This window comes from Artemia sp. Qi Xiang Cuo, chromosome 17 (genome assembly GCF_049724085.1).
Source record: "Artemia sp. Qi Xiang Cuo chromosome 17, ASM4972408v1, whole genome shotgun sequence".
Taxonomy (NCBI): domain Eukaryota; kingdom Metazoa; phylum Arthropoda; class Branchiopoda; order Anostraca; family Artemiidae; genus Artemia; species Artemia sp. Qi Xiang Cuo.
Genome location: NC_142810.1, coordinates 15,055,911 through 15,081,670, shown reverse-complemented (window position 1 = coordinate 15,081,670; position 25,760 = coordinate 15,055,911). Strand labels below are relative to the sequence as shown.

At 33.3% G+C, this 25,760-nt stretch overlaps 1 non-coding gene across 1 annotated transcript; it reads right to left on the bottom strand.

The window, feature by feature from the left end:
* Positions 1–1,598: 1,598 nt before the first annotated feature.
* On the bottom strand, positions 1,599–1,670 carry TRNAC-GCA (transfer RNA cysteine (anticodon GCA)). Its single transcript has one exon. It is a non-coding gene; the product is annotated as a tRNA-Cys (tRNA).
* Between the last annotated feature and the right edge of the window lie 24,090 nt (positions 1,671–25,760).

Genomic DNA, 25,760 nt, shown 5'->3' with positions numbered 1-25,760 from the left:
TTCTGAAGATCCGGGTTGCAGCGGTGGCTAGCAACCTAGTAAGAGCCGATCACGTCCAATGTTAAGAAATATAAAAACTCATAGCTCTTAAAATCCGGGTTGCAGCGGTAGCTAGCAACCTAGTAAGAGACGATCACCTCCAATGTCAAGAAATATAAAACCCCCCAACTCCTAAAAAAAGAGTCAGATCAAAACAAAAAGTACACCATTAGAACCGCCTTGTCCGAATCCTCTATAAAGGAAACTTACCTCCCTTTGGCTTGAATAACAAAGAAAATATATTGGCTTGAAAATCAAGAAAATTGACTTTTACCACGTTATTCTCCACAAACGGGATATTTTTTTCTTTCCGCTTTTTCTTTCTGCTCAGCTAGCTGGGCACTGGAAAATCATAGAGAGCTGTATAATAGCTCATTTTAAAGGAAATTGCAACATCTAGTCACTTTTGTATTTAAAAATAAAATACTTTTTAAAGTAGAATCAATTTTGTCAAAAAAATTGCATTTTTGATGTATTTTCATACTGCAGTCTTTTCAAAGATATTTGAATTTTGAAGCAATAAAACAGTCCATGTAATGAACTCTATAGTAATAATAGCTACTTGTCTCAATAGTAACCGAAACTCCTGGAACCAAAATTTTCTTTTTTGGCTTAATCGCTAAAATTATTATGTAAACTGCAAAAATATTTATGATGCCTAATCAGTAATAGTAATTTTTTAATTTAAACAACAAAAATACATGAAAATTCTAAAATTAGTTTTGCTTTTTGTCTCCTGGAAGAAATTTTTTTTTCATCTCAGTTCAAATTTATTATTGTATCCTGTAACCCGTAAAGTACATATCTCCATATTATTGTCTCATAATTGCAATTATTTTAGTTTTCAGTCCAGAATCACTAAACTTATTATTTAAACTGCAAAAATATTTATGGTGTCTAACCAATAATACTAATTTTGTAATTCAAACAAGATAAATACCTGAAAATTTTAAAATTAGTTTTGTTTTATGCTAGGTTTTAGATACTCGACACGGGATTATAATAAAGATCGAACTCTTCCCTATACTAACTTGCATAGGCAACTTCACTATAGTGAAGATTACAGTATTTATATTATACATCATTACAAATTATAAAAGGTTCGAATGTTCGAAGATTATAGAGTTAAAAACTTTCCCACACCGGGAATCGAACCCGGTTCTCCTAAGTGAAAGTTAACTATCTTAGCCACTAGACCAAATGGGACCATACAGAAGTATGATTTAAGAACCATATACATATTATTATTTCACCATACCAATTATAATAAGGCCAATACAAAATCGTCGAATTGCAACCTTACTTTTGACACATCAGTTAAATCTTCATCAGACTTAAAAACTGTTTTGCTAGTTTTGCAGTAAAGAATTACATTAAAAGACGATCACTGAAATACATTAAAGAACGAACTTTCATCCATAGTAATTGAAGTATTATAAGAAATCATTATATAGATAATGCATTTTCCTTAATGATTAATATTAGACATAAATTAAAATCTTGTTTGGGGTAAAAGAGCAGTGATTAGATTTTAAACCATAATTACTTTCTGAAAAATTAGGGCCCGACCGGATTCGAACCAGTGACCTATCGATCTGCAGTCGATGGCTCTACCTCTGAGCTACGAACCCTTTTTGTTAATAGAGAATTAAAGATGTTTACATGAATATTAGATATAAATTTACAATAAGTTTCCGGGTTGCAGCGGTAGCTAGCAACCTAGTAAGAGACGATCACCTCCAATGTTAAGAAATATAAAACCCCCCAACTCCTAAAAAAAGAGTCAGATCAAAACAAAAAGTACACCATTAGAACCACCTTGTCCGAATCCTTTATAAAGAAAACTTACCGCCCTTTGGCTTGAATAACAAAGAAAATATATTGGCTTGAAAATCAAGAAAATAGACTTTTACCACGTTATTCTCCACAAACGGAATATTTTTTTCTTTTTTCATTTTTCTTTTCCACAGATAGCTTGGCACTGGAATATCGTAGAGGGTTGTTCAATAGCTCATTTTAAAGGAAATTAATTGGGTTAAAAATCTATAGTAACTAAAATAAATTATTTCTAAAAGAGAATAAATTTTTCCACCAAAAACTGCATTTTTGATGTCTTTTCACACTGCAGTCTTTCAAACATAATCGTATACCAGCGGTAAGATTTGAACCCACGCCTCCGAAGAGACTGGTGGCTAATCCAGGTTGCAGCGGTAGCTAGCAACCTAGTAAGAGACGATCACGTCCAATGTTAAGAAATATAAAAACCCATAGTTCCTAAAAAAGGAGTCAGATCAAATTCAAAAGTACACCATTAGAACCGCCTTGTCCGAAACCCCTGTATAGTAAACTTTCTGTACCTTAGCTTGAACAGCAAGGGAAATATATTGGCTTGAAAATCAAGAAAAGTGGCAGCTACTACAACATTCTGCCTAAACGGGATATTTTTTTCTTTTTTTTTTTCTTTTTTTTTCTTTTTTCTTTTCCACAGATAGCTTGGCACTGGAACATCGTAAAGGGTTGTTCAATAGCGCATTTTAAAGGAAATTAATTGGGTTAAAAATCTATAGTAACTAAAATAAATTATTTCTAAAAGAGAATAAATTTTTCCACCAAAAACTGCATTTTTGATGTCTTTTCACACTGCAGTCTTTCAAACATAATCGTATACCAGCGGTAAGAATTGAACCCACGCCTCTGAAGAGACTGGTGGCTAACACCAGTGCCTTGGACCACTCGGCCAGGCTGCCTCTCATAAATAAATATATATGTGAATTTGGGTTGCAGCAGTAGCTAGCAACCTAGTAATAGACGATCAGTCCAATGCTAAGAAATATAAAAACCCAAAACTCCTAAAAATAGAGTCAGATCAAAACAAAAGTACATCATTAGAAATACCTTGTCTGAAACCCTACTAGATAAATAATGAACGTCATCATAGTTTTATATTAGAGCTATGACGTGAATAGAGTGACGTCATAATTAGTATATAAGGAAAGTCAAAACTGAAAATTCTCTCATTCTTGATTAGAATAATGGTTAGATCGAAGCAAGCTATACGCAATTTGAAGAAAGAGTACTACACAAACAACAGAACTAGTATCTTGAAAAGAGAAAAGCAAAGGTATTCAACCGACCAGGCGTATCGAGAAGTAAAACTTGAGAGAGCAAAACAAAGGTATTCAACCGACCAGGCGTATCGAGAAGTAATAATTGAGAGAGCAAAAGAAAACAGCAAGATGTGTTATCATAATGATGAAGATTATAGACATGCAAAAATTGAGACAGCCAAACAAAAGATCAAGGAACGGTATGGTAATGATGAACATTACAGAGAAGCAAGAATTGAGCAGGCTAAACAAAAGATCACGGAGCGTTATCACAATGATAAACTTTATAGAGAATCAACAATTGAGCAGGCTAGACAAAAGACCAGGGAACGTTATCACAATGATGAAGATTATAGACATGCAAAAATTGAGACAGCCAAACAAAAGATCAAGGAACGGTATGGTAATGATGAACATTACAGAGAAGCAAGAATTGAGCAGGCTAGACAAAAGATCAAGGAGCGTTATCACAATGATAAACTTTATAGAGAAGCAACAATTGAGCAGGCTAGACAAAAGAGCAGGGAACGGTATGATAATGATGAAGATTACCGAAACAAACATAAGAAAAAAGTTGCTACCAGAATAATGGGTAGATACTGGGGTGACAAAAGCTATAATGAAAAAATTAAATTCTCTGCGAGGTTGTACCGAAGAACGCATAAGGACAAAGGGAAAAATTACATTCAGAAATACAAGAAGATGGCAAAAATGCAGGCTGATCTTCGTAAATTGAGAAACATTTTACGCATGTTTTACCAGGTTTTCGTGTGTTATCACGAAAAGTATTCAAAATTACAGATTAAAATTCTCTTTGAAAGAGCGGATGCTGTTGAAAAGTCGGCTAGAAATTCCTTGGCAAAGCTTCATAGTAATATCCAAAAGAAATGTTGTCAGTTTAACGAAAAGCTTATAAGATGGTGGTTCCAGGGGTAGCTGCAAGCTATCCAGATTGCAGCGGTATCCGGGTTGCAGCGGCAGCTATAACCTGGAGTCTCTTTGCTTAAACAACCAAGAAAATATGTTGGCTTGTTATTAAAAAAAAATTAAAATAAAGAATGAAACCTAGCCCATGTTAACTTAAACATAAATAGGGATTATTTAATTTCCATCAGAATCATGGCTGTAGAGATGGCTGATACCTAGTCTGGGTTGCAGCGGTAGCTAGCAACCTAGTATGTGACGATCACGTCCAATGTTAAGAAATATATTCCGGGTTGCAGCGGTAGCTAGCAACCTAGTAAGAGACGATCACGTCCAATGTTAAGAAATATAAAACCCATAGTTCCTAACAAAGGAGTCAGATCAAAACAAAAATTACACCATTAGAACCGCCTTGTCCGAAACCCCTGTATAGGAAACTTTCTGTGGCTTGAACAGCAAGGGAAATATATTGGCTTGAAAATCAAGAAAATTGACTTTAACCACGTTATTCTCCCCAAACGGGATATTTTTTTCTTTTTTCTTTTTTTTTTTCTTTTACACAGATATCTTGGCACTGGAACATCGTAGAGGGTTGTTTAATAGCTCATTTTAAAAGAAATTAATTGGGTTAAAAATCTATAGTAACTAAAATAAATTATTTCTAAAAGAGAATAAATTTTTCCACCAAAAACTGCATTTTTGATGTCTTTTCACACTGCAGTCTTTCAAACATAATCGTATACCAGCGGTAAGATTTGAACCCACGCCTCCGAAGAGACTGGTGGCTAACACCAGTGTCTTGGACCACTCGGCCAGGCTGCCTCTCATAAATAAATATATATGTGAATTTGGGTTGCAGCAGTAGCTAGCAACCTAGTAAGAGACAATCAGTCCCATGCTAAGAAATATAACAAAACTCCTAGAAATAGAGTAAGATCAAAACGAAAGTACATCATTGAAACTACCTTGTCTGAAACCCTACTAGATAAATAATGAATGTCGTCATAGCTTTATATTAGATTAGAGCTATGACGTGAATAGAAAAACACGAAATTATATTGTTGTTTCTGATGACGTCATGAAATAATATCATTGCGCCATGACGTCAATAAAATCATTACGCCGTGACGTCATAATTACTACTTAAGAACAACAAAGATGTAAAATTTCTCAGTCTTGGTTCTTTTAGAATAATGGTTAGATCGAAGCAAGCTATACGCAATTTGAAAAAACAGTACTACACAAACCACAGAGATAGTATCTTGAAAAGAGAAAAGCAAAAATATTCAACCGACCAGGCGCATCGAGAAGTAAAAATTGAGAGAGCAAAACAAAGGTATTCAACCGACCAGGCGTATCGAGAAGTAATAATTGAGAGAGCAAAACAAAGGTATTCAACCGACCAGGCGTATCGAGAAGTAATAATTGAGAGAGCAAAACAAAGGTATTCAACCGACCAGGCGTATCGAGAAGTAATAATTGAGAGAGCAAAACAAAGGTATTCAACCGACCAGGCGTATCGAGAAGTAATAATTGAGAGAGCAAAACAAAACAGCAAGATGTGTTATCACAATGATGAAGATTATAGACATGCAAAAATTGAGACAGCCAAACAAAAGATCAAGGAGAGTTATCACAATGATGAAGATTACCGCATCAAATATAAGAAAAACCAAAAGCAAAGGTATTCAACCGTCCAGGTGTATCGAGAAGCAAAAATTGAGACAGCCAAACAAAAGATCAAGGAGCGTTACTGGGGTGACAAAATCTATAATGAAAAAATTAAATTCTCTGCGAGGTTGTACCGAAGAACGCATAAGGACAGAGGGAAAAATTACATTCAGAAATACAAGAAGATGGCAAAAATGCAGGCTGATCTTTGTAAATTGAGAAACATTTTACGCATGTTTTATCGGGATCACGAAAAGTATTCAAAATTACAGATTAAAATTCTCTTTGAAAGAGCGGATGCTGTTGAAAAGTCGGCTAGAAATTCTTTGGCAAAGCTTCATAGTAATATCCAAAAGAAATGTTGTCAGTTTAACGAAAAGCTTCCAAGGTATGGATTGGCAACTGCGGAACAGTTTATAGATGCAATGGAAAATGTTCGACAACACAGTGAATATACGGAGGCGTACTTCTTAGAAAATTCGTATATTAATTTTGGAAGGAGCAATTGCAGTTTATGTAGCAGCAATAAAAATATATATACAAGCATACCTATCAACAGCGAAGGAAAAGCAATGTTTTTCAATTATGGCGAAAACGAGCCTGTTAGGGTTATTAGTAAATGTGTTTGTAAGACTAATGATTTAGAACAAATTCCTGGAACACCGACTCAAGAAAAAAGCATTTCTAACTGTGTTTTAAACAGTTCTTTTAGTTCTACTGAATATTTGGCAAAATCCGGGTTGCAGCGGTAGCTAGCAACCTAGTAAGAGACGATCACGTCCAATGTTAAGAAATATAAAAACCCATAGCTCCTAAAAAAGGAGTCAGATCAAAACAAAAAGTACACCATTAGAACCGCCTTGTCCGAAACCCCTGTATAGGAAACTTTCTGTCCCTTGGCTTGAACAGCAAGGGAAATATATTGGCTTGAAAATCAAGAAAATTGACTTTAACCACGTTATTCTCCCCAAAAGGGATATTTTTTTCTTTTTTTTTGTATCCAGAGATAGCTTGGCACTGGAACATCGTAGAGGGTTGTTCAATAGCTCATTTTAAAGGAAATTAATTGGGTTAAAAATCTATAGTAACTAAAATAAATTATTTCTAAAAGAGAATAAATTTTTCCGATAAAAACTGTATTTTTGATGCAGTGACGTCATAATTACTATATAAGATTCTCTTTTCTTTGTTTCCAGTATAATAAAGATCAAACTCTTCCCTATACTAACTTGCATACGCAACTTTACTATAGTTAAGATTACAGTATTTTTATAATTTTCTTTACATTAAAAGACGATCACTGAAATAACAAACCATTCCATACATTGGACTTAGTTAGCTACTTGATTGTTTGAGTTTCGTCTCTTACTATTTAAAAGAAGAAAAAGCCGTAGGCTTTTTCCTGTTTGTATTTATAGTTAAAAAACGAACTCAAGTCCAAAGAAACTGAACACTGTGGTTCATTCATATTATCTTCATTATTTTAGCTAGAATGTAAATAAACAAGTTTTTACAGTAAAGAACGATCTCTCGCCCATAGTAACTAATATACGGTGGTTCCAGATGTAGCTAAAAGCTATCCAGAATTTAGCAATATCCGGGTTTCAGTGGTTATAATAAAGAACGACCTCTTGCCTATAGTAAATTTTATACGCCGATTAATTACAGTATAGATTAGTAATTCCACAGATAGCTTGGCCCTGGAACATCATAGACAGTTGTTCAATGGCTCATTTTAAAGGATTACTATATAAGAAACGTCAAAACTGTAAATGGTCTCATTCATGAATACATAATGGTTAGATCAAAGCAAACTACGCGTAAGTTAAAAAAACAGTACTACAAAAAAAAGAGATAGTATCTCGAAAAGAAAAAAGCAAAGGTATTCAACCGACCAGGCGTATCGAGAAGTAATCAAACAAAACAGCAAGATGTGTTATCACAATGATGAAGATTAAAGACATGCGAAAATTGAGACAGCCAAACAAAAGTTCAAGTAGCGTTATCACAATGATGAAGATTATAGACATGCGAAAGTTGAGACAGCCAAACAAAACATCAAAGAGCGTTATTACAATGATGAAGTTTATAGACATGCGAAAATTGAGACAGCCAAACAAAACATCAAGGGGCGTTATCAAAATGATGAACTTTATAGAGAAGCAACAATTGAGCAGGCTAGACAAAATATCAAGGAGCGTTATCACAATGATGAAGATTACCGAAAAATATATAAGAAAAAAGTTGCAACCAGAATAATGGGTAGATACTGGGGTGACAAAAGCTATAATGAAAAAATTAAATTTTCTGCGAGGTTGTACCGAAGAACGCATAAGGACAAAGGGAAATTATAATAAAGAACGAGGTCTTTCCTATACTAAATAAATCTCTACTTATTAATGATATAGTAATGATATGATTTTATTCATAGCCGAATGATAAATTAAAGAAAATGATCCCGGTTGGCTTGAACCACCATCCTTTCGGTTAAAGGCCGATCGTGCTTGCCACTTGGACTATTGCGTCATTAATAAAAGTTTAAAAATTAACAATATGTTACACATGATACTTTTATCAATTGTCTTCTCAAAGATATTTGATTTATTAAGTAATTTTGCCAAAAAATACCAAATTCCACATTTTTGTAGACAGGAGCTCGAAACCTCTGCAGTAAGGTTTTCTGATATTATATAAAAGACCGATATAGTTCATCATAAATAATATTTGTCAATTATTACATTATAATACGATCATTGGAATAACAAACCATTGCAAACATTGGACTTAGTTAGCTACTTGATTGTTTGAGGTTCGTGTATTATCCGGATTGCAGCGGTAGCTAGCAACCTAGTAAGAGATCCGGGTTGCAGCGGTAACTAGCAACCTATTAAGAGACGATCACGTTCAATGTTAAGAAATATAAAAACCCCTAACTCCTAAAAAAAGAGTCGGATAAAAACAAAAAGTGCACCATTAGAACCGCCTTGTCCGAAACCCCTTTGAAGGAAACTTACCGCCTTTTCCCTTGAATAACAAAGAAAATATATTGGCTTGAAAATCAATAAAATTGACTTTAACCACGTTATTCTCCACAAACGGGATATTTTTTCTTTCTTCTTCTTCTTTTCCACAGATAGCTTGGCACTGGAACATCGTAGAGAGTTGTTCAATGACTCATTTTAAAGGAAATCTCTAGATCTAGTGCTATTTGTGCTTAATTTTTTTTTAAATTAATTTTATAATAAAGAACGACCTCTTACCTATACTAAATTTTATACGCCATATAGTAAAGAACGACCTCTTGCCTATACAAAATTTTATAGGCCACTTAACTATAGAGTAGAGGCTAGTACAGTTATATTATGGTCAATATATTAAAATTTTCCGTTAAAAGACGATCATTGGAATAAAAACCCATTACATACATTTGATTTAGTTTGCTACTTGATTGTTTGAGGCTAGTCTCTTACTATTTCAAAGCAGAAAAAGCCGTAGGCTTTTTCCTGTTTGTAATCAAATTTATAATAAAGAACGACCGTTTGCTTATACTAAATTTTATACGCCACTTAATTATAGTATAGGTTAGTAATTCAACAGATAGCATGGCACTGGAACATCGTAGAGAGTTGTTCAATGGCTCATTTTAAAGGAAATTAATTGGGTTAAAAACCTTTTGTAATTAAAACAAATTATTTTTATTACATTAAGAAATTTTAATTATGTTCCTTAAGAAATCATCATAAGTAAAAATTTCCCGTACGGAAATTGAACTCAAGCCTGCTGGGTGACAGCTATCCCAACCTCTAGACCATATAGGATATATTAAAATATCCGATTAATGAAGTTTATGTTAAAGAACAAATTATAAACATAATTAGCTGCCTGATTATTTGAGGATCGTCTCTTACTATTCCAAAGAAGAAAAAGCCGTAGGCTTTTTCCTGTTTGTAATTTATTTTATAATAAAGGATGAACTTCAGGCTTTACTAACTGAAAAGTTTAGTATTTTTATATAGTAAAGAACGAGCTCTAAATGATAGTTGTAGCTATAGCTGCAATCAAGTGAAAGACAAACCGAAGCATATAGTAGCTAAAAGTTTTAAATATGTTTTGGAAAATCATAATTGCTATAGATGGCAAAACCTAGTGAAAGGCGAACCAGAGCCCATAGTAACTAAAAATTGAAAAAACCCGCTTTGAAAACACGCTTTGAAAACATTAAAAGACGATAATTGGAATAACAAACCATTGCATACATTGGACATAATTAGCTACTTGATTGTTTGACGTTCGTCTCTTTCAAAGAAAAAAGCCGTAGGCTTTTTCCTGTTTGTTTTACATTAAAGAAATTAGCTAATTTCGGTTTTTAGAGTTTCGGTTACTATTGATTACAATAAAGAACGACACCCAGCCCATGTTAACTGAAACATAAATAGGGATTATGTAATTTACATCAGTATCATGGCTTTAGAGATGGCTGAAATCTATTAAAGAACAAACCATTACGGTAAAAACATTTCATGTTAAAGATAGCAACCTAGTAAGAGACGATCACGTCCAATGTTAAGAAATATAAAATTAATTTTTTATATACAATATTGATCAATGACGTCATAGTCGTTGGATGTAGTTGGTATCCGGGTTGCAGCGGTAGCTAGCAATCCGGGTTGCAGCGGTAGCTAGCAACCTAGTAAGAGACGATCACGTCCAATGTTAAGAAATATAAAAACCCATAGTTCTTAAAAAAAGAGTCAGATCAAAACACACAGTACACCATTAGAACCGCCTTGTCCGAAACCCCTGCATAGTAAAATTTCTGTCCCTTGGCTTGAACAGCAAGGGAAATATATTGGCTTGAAAATCAAGAAAAGTGGCAGCTACTACAACATTCTGCCTAAACGGGATATTTTTTTCTTTTTTTTTTTCTTTTTTTTTCTTTTTTCTTTTCCACAGATAGCTTGGCACTGGAACATCGTAAAGGGTTGTTCAATAGCGCATTTTAAAGAAAATTAATTGGGTTAAAAATCTATAGTAACTAAAATAAATTATTTCTAAAAGAGAATAAATTTTTCCACCAAAAACTGCATTTTTGATGTCTTTTCACACTGCAGTCTTTCAAACATAATCGTATACCAGCGGTAAGAATTGAACCCACGCCTCTGAAGAGACTGGTGGCTAGCACCAGTGCCTTGGACCACTCGGCCAGGCTGCCTCTCATAAATAAATATATATGTGATTACATAAAGGATCGATCATCGAATTTAAGCTGAAACTAAGTAAAGGACAGTTATGCCTCCATATCTTCACAGTGATGTATAAAATTTCCCATTACATCTGTAAACTGTTCCACAGTTGCCGGTCCATACCTTGGAAGCTTTTCACTAAACATGCAACATTTCTTTTGGATATTACTATGAAGTTTTGCGAAAGCATCTCTAGTCCGGGTTGCAGCGGTAGCTAGCAACCTAGTAAGAGACGATCACGTCTAATTTTACATAAAGGACTGATATAGTTCATTATGGTACAGAACAATCCGAGTTGCAGCGGTAGCTAGCGTTCAAGTAAGAGAAGATCGCGCCCCATAGGAAAAACTAAAGTAACCAATAGCTCCTAAAAATAGAGTAAAATCTAAACAAAGAGTATACTATTAGAACTACCTTAATCAAAACCTCTAAATAGCCAACTCACGGTCACTTTTCTTGAATAACAAAGAAAATATATTGGCTTGAAAATAAAAAAATTTACTTTAACGTACGATATTCTCCACAAACGCTATCTTCTATTCTTTCTGCTTTTTCTTTCTCCTCAGCTAGCTGGGCACCGAAAAATCATAGAGAGCAGTATAATAGCTCAATTTAAAGGAAATTGCTATATCTGGTGCCTTTTGTAATTAAAAATAAAGTTGTTTTAAAAGTAGAATCAATCTTTTCAAAAACTGCATTTTTGATGTATTTTCATACTGCAGTCTTTTAGAAGATATTTAATTTTGAAACAATCAAACAGTTAATGGTAATGAACTCTATAGTAATAATAGTTACTTGTCTCAATAGTAACAGAAACTATAAAGAACAAAATTTTGATACCAATGGATACAACAAAGCAAACTGTTGTTTATTACGAACTGTATGTTGTATAGTAAGAGCGACTCGTCTCAACAGTAAAACTTGCTACATCTAGTTCCTTCTGTAATTAAATAAAAAAAATTTTAATATTTCAGTAAGGACCGAAGTCTATCTCATAGTAACTGATGCAACAGGGAAAAGAAAAAGAGGTCTATTGTGTATATGACGTCATTATAATGATGAACTATTCCTTGCTTATACTAGCTTGCATAGGCAACTTAACTATAGTTAAGACTACAGTATTTGTATTATGATAAAGCAAAAAGTTTCATCAAGTTTACTCTTACCCATCAAAAGTTACGATCCTGAAAAAATTTGCATTATTTTCGAAAAGAGGAAATAACTACCCCTAAAAGTCATTGAATCTTAATGAATTATACAAAGGATCGTTGTAGTCATTACATAAAGAATCCATGTACTTCATAGATATAAAAATATAGTAATTCCTTTAGAGTTTAAACAAAAAATCTAACTGGTGAATTGAGAGTAATTTCTGAAAATTTTAAGTAGAATAATTTTATTTCATGGATCGCTAAAGTTAATATGTAGACTGCAAAAATATTTATGGTGTCTGAGCAAAAATTCTAATTTTTTAACTAAAAACAGAAAAATACCTGAAAATTAGAAAATTAGTTTTGATTTTTGATAGGTTGTTGATACTTGACACATGGTTTCATAGCTATTAACAATTGACTTAAAATATCGTGATGAGTTGTTTAAATGAAAACAGTAGTGCCAACGGAAGTAATGTCAACAGCATTATAGGCCAGGGCTCACCAAAGGAGCATCACGGAGAAGAAACCCCTTCAGATACAGTTAAGCTTATATCTAGTGACAAAAAAGATTTAATTATGAACAGCATTAAAACTATTGTGTTTTTTGATGTATTGTAAAAATTTCTCACTGATAATGTCCAAGATTTCTATATCAGTGAGTTAAGGGACATCGCCATCCACGAAATTGAAGATGAAAAATGGCATAATGATCCAGACTGTTTTCAAAAGCATGTGGATCTGCACCTCATCGAAACCCTTTTACCCAAAACAGACGAAGCGGCCGAAAGAAAAGAGGCCAATAACGACAAAAATTATGAACATGGCATTGACGGAACCCAAGAAAAGGACCAAGAGAATCTACCCGAACAATCAAGAGCCGCCACTAACAAGAGGGAAAGTGTGAAGAAAGAAAGTGAAGATTATAATAAGCATAGGACCAAAAAAGACAGAGTGGCCAAAGATGACGCTAGAACCCAAGCAGAGAAACCCAAAAGGAACGCTGTGGGAACCCAAGGCCCACACACTGTCAGAACCCATGCAGAGGGAGCGGCCAAAAAAGAAGGCCAAGAAAATATTATTGCAGTTTTAAACTGCATTAACAACTATGGAGCTCTAGAAAAAACCGTCATGGAAACTCTTATCAAAAATGAAATAAAAAAAATAGAAAAAACCTACAAGTTTCCCGAATGGATTGCAGTGCTAATAGCTTGTCTAAACAAGGCTACCGACAGTGTTCATTTTCACATAAAGAAATTTGAAAGAGCTGTAGCCCAAGAATTTTTCAGCAAACATATAGGAAAAAGTGTCAAAGAATTTTTACATAATAATTTTCAAAGGGAGGATCAAATAAAAATAGATAAAAAAAAATCCAAAGAATTGAAGAAAAATTGTTTCGATTGGAAGTTAAAAAAACAGAAGAGATTTTTGGTCAAATTATTCCAGAAGTCTTAGTTTCCAAAAGTTACATTAAAAGACGATCAGTGAAATAACAAACCATTCCATACATTGGACTTAGTTAGCTAATTGCTTGTTTGAGTTTCGTCTCTTACTATTCAAAGAAGAAGAAGCCGTAGGCTTTTTCCTGTTTGTATTTACAGTAAAAAAATGAACTCAAGTCCAAAGAAACTGATTATAATATAGAACGAATATAAAGTTGTAAAGATACAAGGGGATTAATTTTTTTCGTATTATATTATAATATATAACGTAAAAAGTGAATGGAATATTTATACATCCAGGTTGCAGCGGTAGCTAGCAACCTAGTAAGAGACGATCACCTCCAATGTTAAGAAATATAAAACCCCCCAACTCCTAAAAAAAATTCAGATCAAAACAAAAAGTACACCATTAGAACCGCCTTGTCCGAAACCCCTATAAAGGGAACTTACCGCCCTTTGGCTTGAATAACAAAGAAAATATATTGGCTTGAAAATCAAGAGAATTGACTTTAACCACGTTATTCTCCACAAACAGGATATTTTTTTCTTTCCGTTTTTTTTCTCCTCAGCTAGCTGGGCACTGGAAAATCATAGAGCTATATAATGGCTCATTTTAAAGGAAATAGCTACATCTAGTGCCTTTTGTAATTAAAAATAAAATAGTTTTTAAAATAGAATCAATTTTTTCAAAAAAAAACTGCATTTTTGATGTATTTTCATACTGCAGTCTTTTCAAAAATATTTGAGTTTTGAAGCAATCAAACAGTTCATGGTAATGAACTCTATAGTAATAATAGCTACTTGTCTCAATAGTAACCGAAACTCCTGGAACAAAAATTTTTTTTTTGGCTTAATTGCTAAAATTATTATGTAAACTGCAAAAATATTTATGATGCCTAATCAGTAATAGTAATTTTTTAATTTAAACAACAAAAATACATGAAAATTCTAAAATTAGTTTTGCTTTTTGTCTCCTGGAAGAAAAATTTTTTTCATCTCAGTTCAAAGTTATTATTGTATTCTGGAACCAAATTTTTTTTGGTTTGTAAAACGTAAATCCGGGTTGCAGCGGTAGCTAGCAACCTAGTAAGAGACGATCAGGTCCAATGTTAAGAAATATAAAAACCCATAGTTCCTAACAGAGGAGTCAGATCAAAACAAAAAGTACACCATTAGAACCGCCTTGTCCGACACCCCTGTGGAAACTTTCTGTCCCTTGGCTTGAACAGCAAGGGAAATACATTGGCTTGAAAATCAAGAAAAGTGGCAGCTACTACAACATTCTGCCTAAACAAGATATTTTTTTCTTTTTTTCTTTTTTTCTTTTCCACAGATAGCTTGGCACTGGAACATCGTAGAGGGTTGTTCAATAGCTCATTTTAAAGGAAATTAATTGGGTTAAAAACCTTTTGTAACTAAAATAAATTATTTCTAAAAGAGAATAAATTTTTCCACCAAAAACTGCATTTTCGATGTCTTTTCATACTCCAGTCTTTCAAACATAATCGTATACCAGCGGTAAGATTTGAACCCACGCCTCCGAAGAGACTGGTGGCTAACACCAGTGTCTTGGACCACTCGGCCAGGCTGCCTCTCATAAATAAATATATATGTGAATTTGGGTTGCAGCAGTAGCTAGCAACCTAGTAAGAGACGATCAGTCCAATGGTAAGAAATATAACAAAACTCCTAAAAATAGAGTCAGATCAAAACAAAAGTACATCATTAGAATTACCTTGTCTGAAATTTATAATGAAGAACGACCTCTTACCTATACTAAATTTTGTAAGCCACTTAATTATAGTATAGGTTAGTAATTCAACAGATAGCTTCGCACTGGAACATCGCAGAGAGTTGTTCAATGGCTCATTTTAAAGGAAACTATTGGGGTCAAAAACTTTCTGTAATTAAAACAAATTGTTTTTATTACATTAGGAGATTTTAATTATGTTCCTTAAGAAATCATCATAAGAAAAAATTTCTCATAAGGAAATTGAACTCAAGCCAACTTGGTGAGAGCTATCCCAACCTCTAGACCGTATAGGATATATTAAAATATCCTATTAATGAAGTTTGTTTTAAAGAACAAATTATTAACCCTGTTAGCTGTCTGATTATTTAAGGATCATCTGTTATTATTCCAAAGAATAAAAAGCCGTAGGCTTTTTCCTGTTAGTAATCCGGGTTGCAGCGGTAGCTAGCAACCTAGTAAGAGACGATCACACCCAATGTTAAGAAATATAATAACCCATAGTTCTTAAAAAAAGAGTCAGATCAAAACAAAAAGTACACCATTAGAACTGCCTTGTCCGAAACCCCTGCATAGTAAAATTTCTGTCCCTTGGCTTGAACAGCAAGGGAAATATTTTGGCTTGAAAATCAAGAAAAGTGGCAGCTACTACAACATTCTGCCTAAACGGGATATTTTTTCTTTTTTCTTTTTTTTTCTTTTGTATCCAGAGATAGCTTGGCACTGGAACATCGTAGAGGGTTGTTCAATAGCTCATTTTAAAGGAAATTAATTGGGTTAAAAATCTATAGTAACTAAAATAAATTATTTCTAAAAGAGAATTATATTAAAGAACGAACTATAGCCTATAGTAATTGAACTACAAAGACCACCATGCTAACTGAAAGGTGTGTATAGGAGTGTGGAGCGTTTATATAGTAAAATCATAGGCAGCGCAATCGCGCTTCCCAAGTAAAGAACGATGTTGGCACAATGTATTATTTTTTCCATACCAGGGCACTTCGTATTAAAGAAGTTGTCATATCAGGGTTACAGCAGTAGCTACCAACCTAGTAAGAGACGATCACGTCCAATGTTAAGAAATAAAAAAACGCATAATCATAGGCTCTCTTTGAAACTAGCAATGGAAAATGTTCGACAACACAGTGAATATACGGAGGCGTACTTCTTAGAAAATTCGTATATTAATTTTGGAAGGAGTAATTGCAGTTTATGTAGCAGCAATATTATAATAAAGAACGACCTCTTGCCTATACTAAATTTTATACGCCACTTAATTATAGTATAGGTTAGTAATTCAACAGATAGCATGGCACTGGAACATCGTAGAGAGTTGTTCAATGGCTCATTTTAAAGGAAATTAATTGGGTTAAAAACCTTTTGTAATTAAAACAAATTATTTTTATTACATTAAGAAATTTTAATTATGTTCCTTAAGAAATCATCATAAGTAAAAATTTCCCGTACGGAAATTGAACTCAAGCCTGCTGGGTGACAGCTATCCCAACCTCTAGACCATATAGGATATATTAAAATATCCGATTAATGAAGTTTATGTTAAAGAACAAATTATAAACATATTATAATAAAGAACGAACTCTTGCCTATACTAAATTTTATACGCCACTTAATTATAGTATAGGTTAGTAATTCAACAGATAGCTTGGCACTGGAACATCGTAGAGAGTTGTTCAATGGCTCATTTTAAAGAAAATTAATGGGGTTAAAAATTTATAATAAAGAACGACCTATTGCATATACTAAATTTTATACGCCACTTAATTATAGTTACAATAAAGAACGACACCTAGCTCATATTAACTGAAACTTAAACAGGGATTATGTAATTTTCATCAGTATCAGGGCTGTAGAGATGGCTGAAACCTAGTCCGGGTTGCAGCGGTAGCTAGCAACCTAGTAAGATACATTGAACTTAGTTAGCTACTTGATGTTTTAAGATTCGTCTCTTACTATTTCAAAGAAGAAAAAGCCGAAGGCTTTTTCCTGTTTGTAATATGGTTATAATAAAGAATGAATACTAGCCCATAGTAAGTGAAACATTAATTAATAGTAGTAGCCTGAGATTTAGTGGCAGTGTTTTATAATAAAGAACGACCTTTTGCCTATACTAAATTAATTTTGAAAAGAAATAATTGCGGCAGAAACCTAAATGGTAGTATAAGTATGCTATATTTAGTAAAAAACGTCCACCGAGATTTGAACTCAGATCGCAGGATTCAAAGTTTTTTAAGTGCTAACCACTACGCTAAGAAATGTTTATATAAGAAAGTTATACTAAAGAATCCGGGTTGCAGCGGTAGCTAGCAACCTAGTAAGAGACGATCACGTCCAATGTTAAGAAATATAAAAACCCATAGTTCCTAAAAAAGGAGTCAGATCAAAACAAAAAGTACACCATTAGAACCGCCTTGTCCTAAACCCCTGTATAGGAAACTTTCTGTCCCTGGGCTTGAAAAGCAAGGGAAATATATTGGCTTTAAAATCAAGAAAATTGACTATAACCACGTTATTCTCCCCAAACTGGATATTTTTTTCTTTTTTTCTCTTTTCTTTGTATTCAGAGATAGCTTGGTACTGGAACATCGTAGAGGGTTCTTCAATAGCTCATTTTAAAGGAAATTTATTGGGTTAAAAATCTATAGTAACTAAAATAAATTATTTCTAAAAGAGATTTTATAATAAGGAACGACCTCTTGCCTATACTAAGTTCTCTCCCTAGCGAATAAAGCAGCTTGTATACCGACCTGATTTGTGTTAGTACGGTCAAATGATTTTGGTTTAAAATGAGGAATTACAGTAAAGAACAATCCGGGTTGCAGCGGTAGCTAGCAACCTAGTAAGAGACGATCAGGTCCAATGTTAAGAAATATAAAAACCCGTAGTTCCTAACAGAGGAGTCAGATCAAAACAAAAAGTACACCAATAGAACCGCCTTGTCCGACACCCCTGTATAGGAAACTTTCTGTCCCTTGGCTTGAACAGCAAGGGAAATATATTGGCTTGAAAATCAAGAAAAGTGGCAGCTACTACAACATTCTGCCTAAACGAGATATTTTTTTCTTTTTTTCTTTTTTCTTTTCCACAGATAGCTTGGCACTGGAACATCGTAGAGGGTTGTTCAATAGCTCATTTTAAAGGAAATTAATTGGGTTAAAAACCTTTTGTAACTAAAATAAATTATTTCTAAAAGAGAATAATATAATAAAGATCGAACTCTTCCCTATACTAACTTGCATAGGCAACTTCACTATAGTTAAGATTACAGTATTTATATTATACATCTTAAAAATATAAACATCATTATAAATTATAAAAGGTTCAAATTGTTCGAAGATTATAGAGTTAAAAATTTTCCACACCGGGAATCGAACCCGGGCCTGTTGAGTCAAAGTTAACTATCGTAGCCACTAGACCATATGGGACCATATAAAAGTATGATTTAAGAACCATATGCATATTATTATTTCACCATACCAATTATAATAGGACCAAAACAAAATCATCGACTTGCAAACTTACTTTTGACACATTAGTTAAATCTTCATCAGACTTTAAAAATTTTTGCTAGTTTTTATAATAAAGAACGACCTCTTGCCTATACTAAATTTTATACGCCACTTAATTATAGTATAGGTTTATATATATAGAAAGATCCGGGTTGCAGCGGTAGCTAGCAACCTAGTAAGAGACGATCACGTCCAATGTTAAGAAATATAAAAACCCATAGTTCCTAACAGAGGAGTCAGATCAAAACAAAAAGTACACCATTAGAGCCGCCTTGTCCGAAACCCCTGTATAGGAAACTTTCTGTCCCTTGGCTTGAACAGCAAGGGAAATATATTGGCTTGAAAATCAAGAAAAGTGGCAGCTACTACAACATTCTGCCTAAACGAGATATTTTTTCTCTTTTCTTTTCTTCTTTTCCACAGATAGCTTGGCACTGGAACATCGTAGAGGGTTGTTCAATAGCTCATTTTAAAGGAAATTAATTGGGTTAAAAACCTTTTGTAACTAAAATAAATTATTTCTAAAAGAGAATAAATTTTTCCACCAAAAACTGCATTTTCGATGTCTTTTCATACTCCAGTCTTTCAAACATAATCGTATACCAGCGGTAAGATTTGAACCCACGCCTCCGAAGAGACTGGTGGCTAACACCAGTGCCTTGGACCACTCGGCCAGGCTGCCTCTCATAAATAAATATATATGTGAATTTGGGTTGCAGCAGTAGCTAGCAACCTAGTAAGAGACGATCAGTCCAATGCTAAGAAATATAACAAAACTCCTAAAAATAGAGTCAGATCAAAACAAAAGTTACAATAAAGAACGAACTCTTGCCTATACAAACTTGTATAGTGGGACATAAGGATCGATCATAAATGGGGTTAGTCAAGAGGATCTCATGTAGTAGTTATTAAAATTCATCCGGGTTGCAGCGGTAGCTAGCAACCTAGTAAGAGACGATCACGTCCAATGTTAAGAAATATAAAAACCCATAGTTCTTAAAAACAGAGTCAGATCAAAACAAAAAGTACACCATTAGAACCGCCTTGTCCGAAACCCCTGCATAGTAAAATTTCTGTCCCTTGGCTTGAACAGCAAGGGAAATATATTGGCTTGAAAATCAAGAAAAGTGGTCGCTACTACAACATTCTGCCTAAACGGGATATTTTTTCTTTTTTTTTTTTTTTTTCTTTTTTCTTTTCCACAGATAGCTTGGCACTGGAACATCGTAAAGGGTTGTTCAATAGCGCATTTTAAAGGAAATTAATTGGGTTAAAAATCTATAGTAACTAAAATAAATTATTTCTAAAAGAGAATAAATTTTTCCACCAAAAACTGCATTTTTGATGTCTTTTTACAGTAAAGAACGATCTCTCTCCCATAGTTACTGATATGTTACATTAAATCCGGGTTGCAGCGGTAGCTAGCAACCTAGTAAGAGACGATCATGTCCAATGTTAACAAATAAAAAAAAAACCATAGTTCCTAAAAAAGGAGTCATATCAAAACAAAAAGTACACCATTAGAACCACCTTGTCCGAAACCCCTGTATAGTAAACTTTCTGTCCCTTGGCTTGAACAGCAATCCGGGTTGCAGCGGTAGCTAGCAACCTAGTAAGAGCTACCGCTCTTACTACCCTGTTTGTATTTATAGTTAAAAAACGAACTCAAGTCCAAAGAAACTGAACACTGTGGTTCATTAATATTATCTTCATTATTTTAGCTAGAATGTAAATAAACAAGTTTCTTTTTTAAATTTTAAATTGAAAATATAATGCTTTTAATTCAACATATTAAAAGTTCTCCCTGACGGAGAATCAAACCCCCTTCTCCCAGGTAACAAGTGGGCATACTTACCATTAGACTATCGAAGACTAATAATAAAAGTTACATTTAAGATATGATAATAATTTTTTAATCCGGGTTACATAAAGGCTCGATCATCGAATTTTTATCCGGGTTGCAGCGGTAGCTAGCAACCTAGTAAGAGACGATCACGTCCAATGTTAAAAAATATAAAACCCCCAACTCCTAAAAAAGAGTCAGATCAAAACAAAAATTACACCATTAGAACCGCTTTATCCGAATCCTCTATAAAGGAAACTTACAGCCCTTTGGCTTGAATAACAAAGAAAATATATTGGCTTGAAAATCAAGAAAATTGACTTTTACCACGTTATTCTCCACAAACGGGATATTTTTTTCTTTCCGCTTGATTTTTCTCCTCAGCTAGCTGGGCACTGGAAAATCATAGAGAGCTGTATAATAGCTTATTTTAAAGGAAATTGCAACATCTAGTGCCTTTTGTAATTAAAAATAAAATATTTTTTAAAGTAGAATGAATTTTGTCAAAAAAATTGCATTTTTGATGTATTTTCATACTGCAGTCTTTTCAAAGATATTTGAATTTTGAAGCAATCAAACAGTTCTTGGTAATGAACTCTATAGTAATAATAGCTACTTGTCTCAATAGTAACCGAAACTCCTGGAACCAAAATTTTCTTTTTTGGCTTAATCGCTAAAATTATTATGTAAACTGCAAAAATATTTGTGATGCCTAATCAGTAATCCGGGTTGCAGTGGTAGATAGCAACCTAGTAAGAGACGATCACCTCCAATGTTAAGAAATATAAAACCCCCAACTCCTTGGCTTGAAAATCAAGAAAATAGACTTTTACCACGTTATTCTCCACAAACGGGATATTTTTTTCTTTCCGCTTGATTTTCTCCTCAGCTAGCTGGGCACTGGAAAATCATAGAGAGCTGTATAATAGCTCATTTTAAAGGAAATTGCAACATCTAGTCACTTTTGTATTTAAAAATAAAATACTTTTTAAAGTAGAATCAATTTTGTCAAAAAAATTGCATTTTTGATGTATTTTCAACTGCAGTCTTTTCAAAGATATTTGAATTTTGAAGCAATAAAACAGTTCATGGTAATGAACTCTATAGTAATAATAGCTACTTGTCTCAATAGTAACCGAAACTTCTGGAACCAAAATTTTCTTTTTTGGCTTAATCGCTAAAATTATTATGTAAACTGCAAAAATATTTATGATGCCTAATCAGTAATAGTAATTTTTTAATTTAAACAACAAAAATACAAGAAAATTCTAAAATTAGTTTTGCTTTTTGTCTCCTGGAAGAAAAATTTTTTTCATCTCAGTTCAAATTTATTATTTTATCTTGGAACCAAACTTTTTTTGGTTTGTAACCCGTAAAGTACATATCTCCATATTATTGTCTCATAATTGCAATTATTTTAGTTTTCAGTCCAGAATCGCTAAACTTATTATGTAAAATGCAAAAATATTTATGGTGTCTAACCAATAATACTAATTTTGTAATTCAAATCCGGGTTGCAGCGGTAGCTAGCAACCTAGTAAGAGACGATCACCTCCAATGTCAAGAAATATAAAACCCCCAACTCCTAAAAAAAGAGTCAGATCAAAACAAAAAGTACACCATTAGAACCGCCTTGTCCGAATCCTCTATAAAGGAAACTTACCTCCCTTTGGCTTGAATAACAAAGAAAATATATTGGCTTGAAAATCAAGAAAATTGACTTTTACCACGTTATTCTCCACAAACGGGATATTTTTTCTTTCCGCTTTTTCTTTCTGCTCAGCTAGCTGGGCACTGGAAAATCATAGAGAGCTGTATAATAGCTCATTTTAAAGGAAATTGCAACATCTAGTCACTTTTGTATTTAAAAATAAAATACTTTTTAAAGTAGAATCAATTTTGTCAAAAAAATTGCATTTTTGATGTATTTTCATACTGCAGTCTTTTCAAAGATATTTGAATTTTGAAGCAATAAAACAGTCCATGTAATGAACTCTATAGTAATAATAGCTACTTGTCTCAATAGTAACCGAAACTCCTGGAACCAAAATTTTCTTTTTGGCTTAATCGCTAAAATTATTATGTAAACTGCAAAAATATTTATGATGCCTAATCAGTAATAGTAATTTTTTAATTTAAACAACAAAAATACATGAAAATTCTAAAATTAGTTTTGCTTTTTGTCTCCTGGAAGAAATTTTTTTTCATCTCAGTTCAAATTTATTATTGTATCCTGTAACCCGTAAAGTACATATCTCCATATTATTGTCTCATAATTGCAATTATTTTAGTTTTCAGTCCAGAATCACTAAACTTATTATTTAAACTGCAAAAATATTTATGGTGTCTAACCAATAATACTAATTTTGTAATTCAAACAAGATAAATACCTGAAAATTTTAATACATTAAAAGACGATCACTGAAATAACAAACCATTCAGTACATTGGACTTAGTTAGCTACTTGATTTTTTGAGTTTCGTCTCTTACTATTTAAAAGAAGAAAAAGCCGTAGGCTTTTTCCTGTTTGTATTTATAGTTAAAAAACGAACTCAAGTCCAAAGAAACTGAACCCTGTGGTTCATTCATATTATCTTCATTATTTTAGCTAGAATGTAAATAAACAAGTTTCTTTTTTAAATTTTAACTTGAAAAGATAGTGCTTTTAATTCGACATATTAAAAGTTCTCACTGACGGGGAATCGAACCCCCTTCTCCTAGGTAGTAAGTGGGCATGCTTACCATTAGACTATCGAAGACTTATAAAATAAAAGTTACATATAAGATATGATAATAATTTTTTAATCCGGGTTGCATTCCCTTACCTACATTCATCTATCGCCTAGAGGCTGTTCACCTTGGGGACCTGATGCGGTTATCGGTACGGTCTGGTGGGAGGAGTAGACGTGGCACTCACCATGGTAGTCAAAGACCTTTAAAATGAGTTACGTAGTCCGGGTTTTTGGGTTGCAGCGGTAGCTAGCAACCTAGTAAGAGACGATCACGTCCAATGTTAAGAAAGATAAAAACCCATAGCTCCTAAACAAGGAGTTTTACAGGAGAATTATAATAAAGAACGACGTCTTTCCTATACTAAATTTTATAGGCCACTTAACTATAGTATAGGCTAGTACAGTTATTATATTTAAGGTCAATATATTAAAATTTTCCACTAAAAGACGGTCATTGGAATAAAAACCCAATACATACATTTGATTTAGTTAGCTACTTGATTGTTTGAGGCTAGTCTCCTACTTTTTCAAAGAAGAAAAAGCCGTAGGCTTTTTCCTGTTTGTAATCAATTAGAAAGAGTTCTACCTTTAAAATGAGTTACGTAGTCCGGGTTTTCGGGTTTTACAGTAAAGAACGATCTCTCGCTCATAGTAACTGATTTGTCAATTAGGTCTTTTTATACATAATTATCCATTATTATATAAAACACAGTATTTTTTGGGGGGATTTTTATAATAAAGAACGACCTCTTGCCTATACTAAATTATATAGGCCACTTAACTATAGTATAGTTTAGTAAATTTACATTAAAAACGATCACTGAAATAACAAACCATTCCACACATTGGACTTAGTTAGCTACTTTATTGTTTGAGTTTCGTCTCTTATATAATTAAGATTACAGTATTTATATTTTTACATTAAAAGACGATCACTGAAAGAACAAACTATTCCATACATTGGACTTAGTTAGCTACTTGATTGTTTGAATTTCGTTTCTTACTATTTAAAAAGAAGAAAAAGCCGTAGGCTTTTTCCTGTTTGTATTTATAGTTAAAAAACGAACTCAAGTCCAAAGAAACTGAATTCTGTGGTTCATTCATATTATCTTCATTATTTTAGCTAGAATGTAAATAAACAAGTTTCTTTTTTAAATTTTAAATTGAAAAGATAGTGCTTTTAATTCAACATATAAAAAGTTCTCCCCGACGGGGAATCTAACCCCTTCTCCCAGGTAACAAGTGCGCATACTTACCATTAGACTATCGAAGACTTATAAAATAAAAGTTACATACAAAATATGATAATAATTTTTTAATCCGGGTTGCAGTGGTAGCTAGCAACCTAGTAAGAGACGATCACGTCCAATGTTAAGAAATATAAAAACCCCTAACTCCTAAAAACAGAGTCAGATCAAAACAAAAAGAACACCATTAGAACCGCCTTGTCCGAAACCCTTATAAATGAAACTTACCGCCCTGCGGCTTGAATAACAAAGAAAATATATTGGCTTGATAATCAAGAAAATTGACTTTAACCACGTTATTCTACACAAACGGGATATTTTTTCTTTCTTTCTTTTCCACAGATAGCTTGGCACTGGAACATCGTAGAGAGTTGTTCAATGGCTCATTTTAAAGGAAATCTCTGGATCTAGCGCTATTTGTACTTAATTTTTTTTTAATTAATTTTTTTTACGAAAAACTTAATTTTTTATATACAATATTAAACAATGACGTCATAGTCTTTGGATGTAGTTAGTACATAAAGTCTGGATCATCGAATTAAAGCTGAAACTAAGTAAAGAACAATTATGCCTCCATATATTCACAGTGATCTATAAAATTTCCCATTACATCTATAAACTGTTCCACAGTTGCCAGTTCATACCTTGGATACAGTAAAGAACGATCTCTCGCCCATAGTAACTGATATATGGTGGTTCCAGGAGTAGCTGCAAGCTATCCAGATTGCAGCAGTAACCGGGTTGCAGCGGAAGCTGTAACCCAGAGTTACTAAAGGCTCGATCTTCGAATTTAAGCTGAAACTAAGTAAAGGACAATTTTTCCTCCATATATTCTCAGTGATCCGGGTTGCAGCGTTAGCTAGCAACCTAGTAAGAGACGATCATGTCCAATGTTAAGAAATATAAGAACTCCTAACTCCTGAGAAAAGAGTCAGATCAAAACAAAAATTACACCATTAGAACCACCTTGTACAAAACCCCTATTAAGAAAACTTATCACTCTTTGGCTTGAATAGCAAAGAAAATATATTGGCTTGAAAATCAAGAAAATTGACTTTCTGAAGAGAAAAAAATTTCTTTAAGA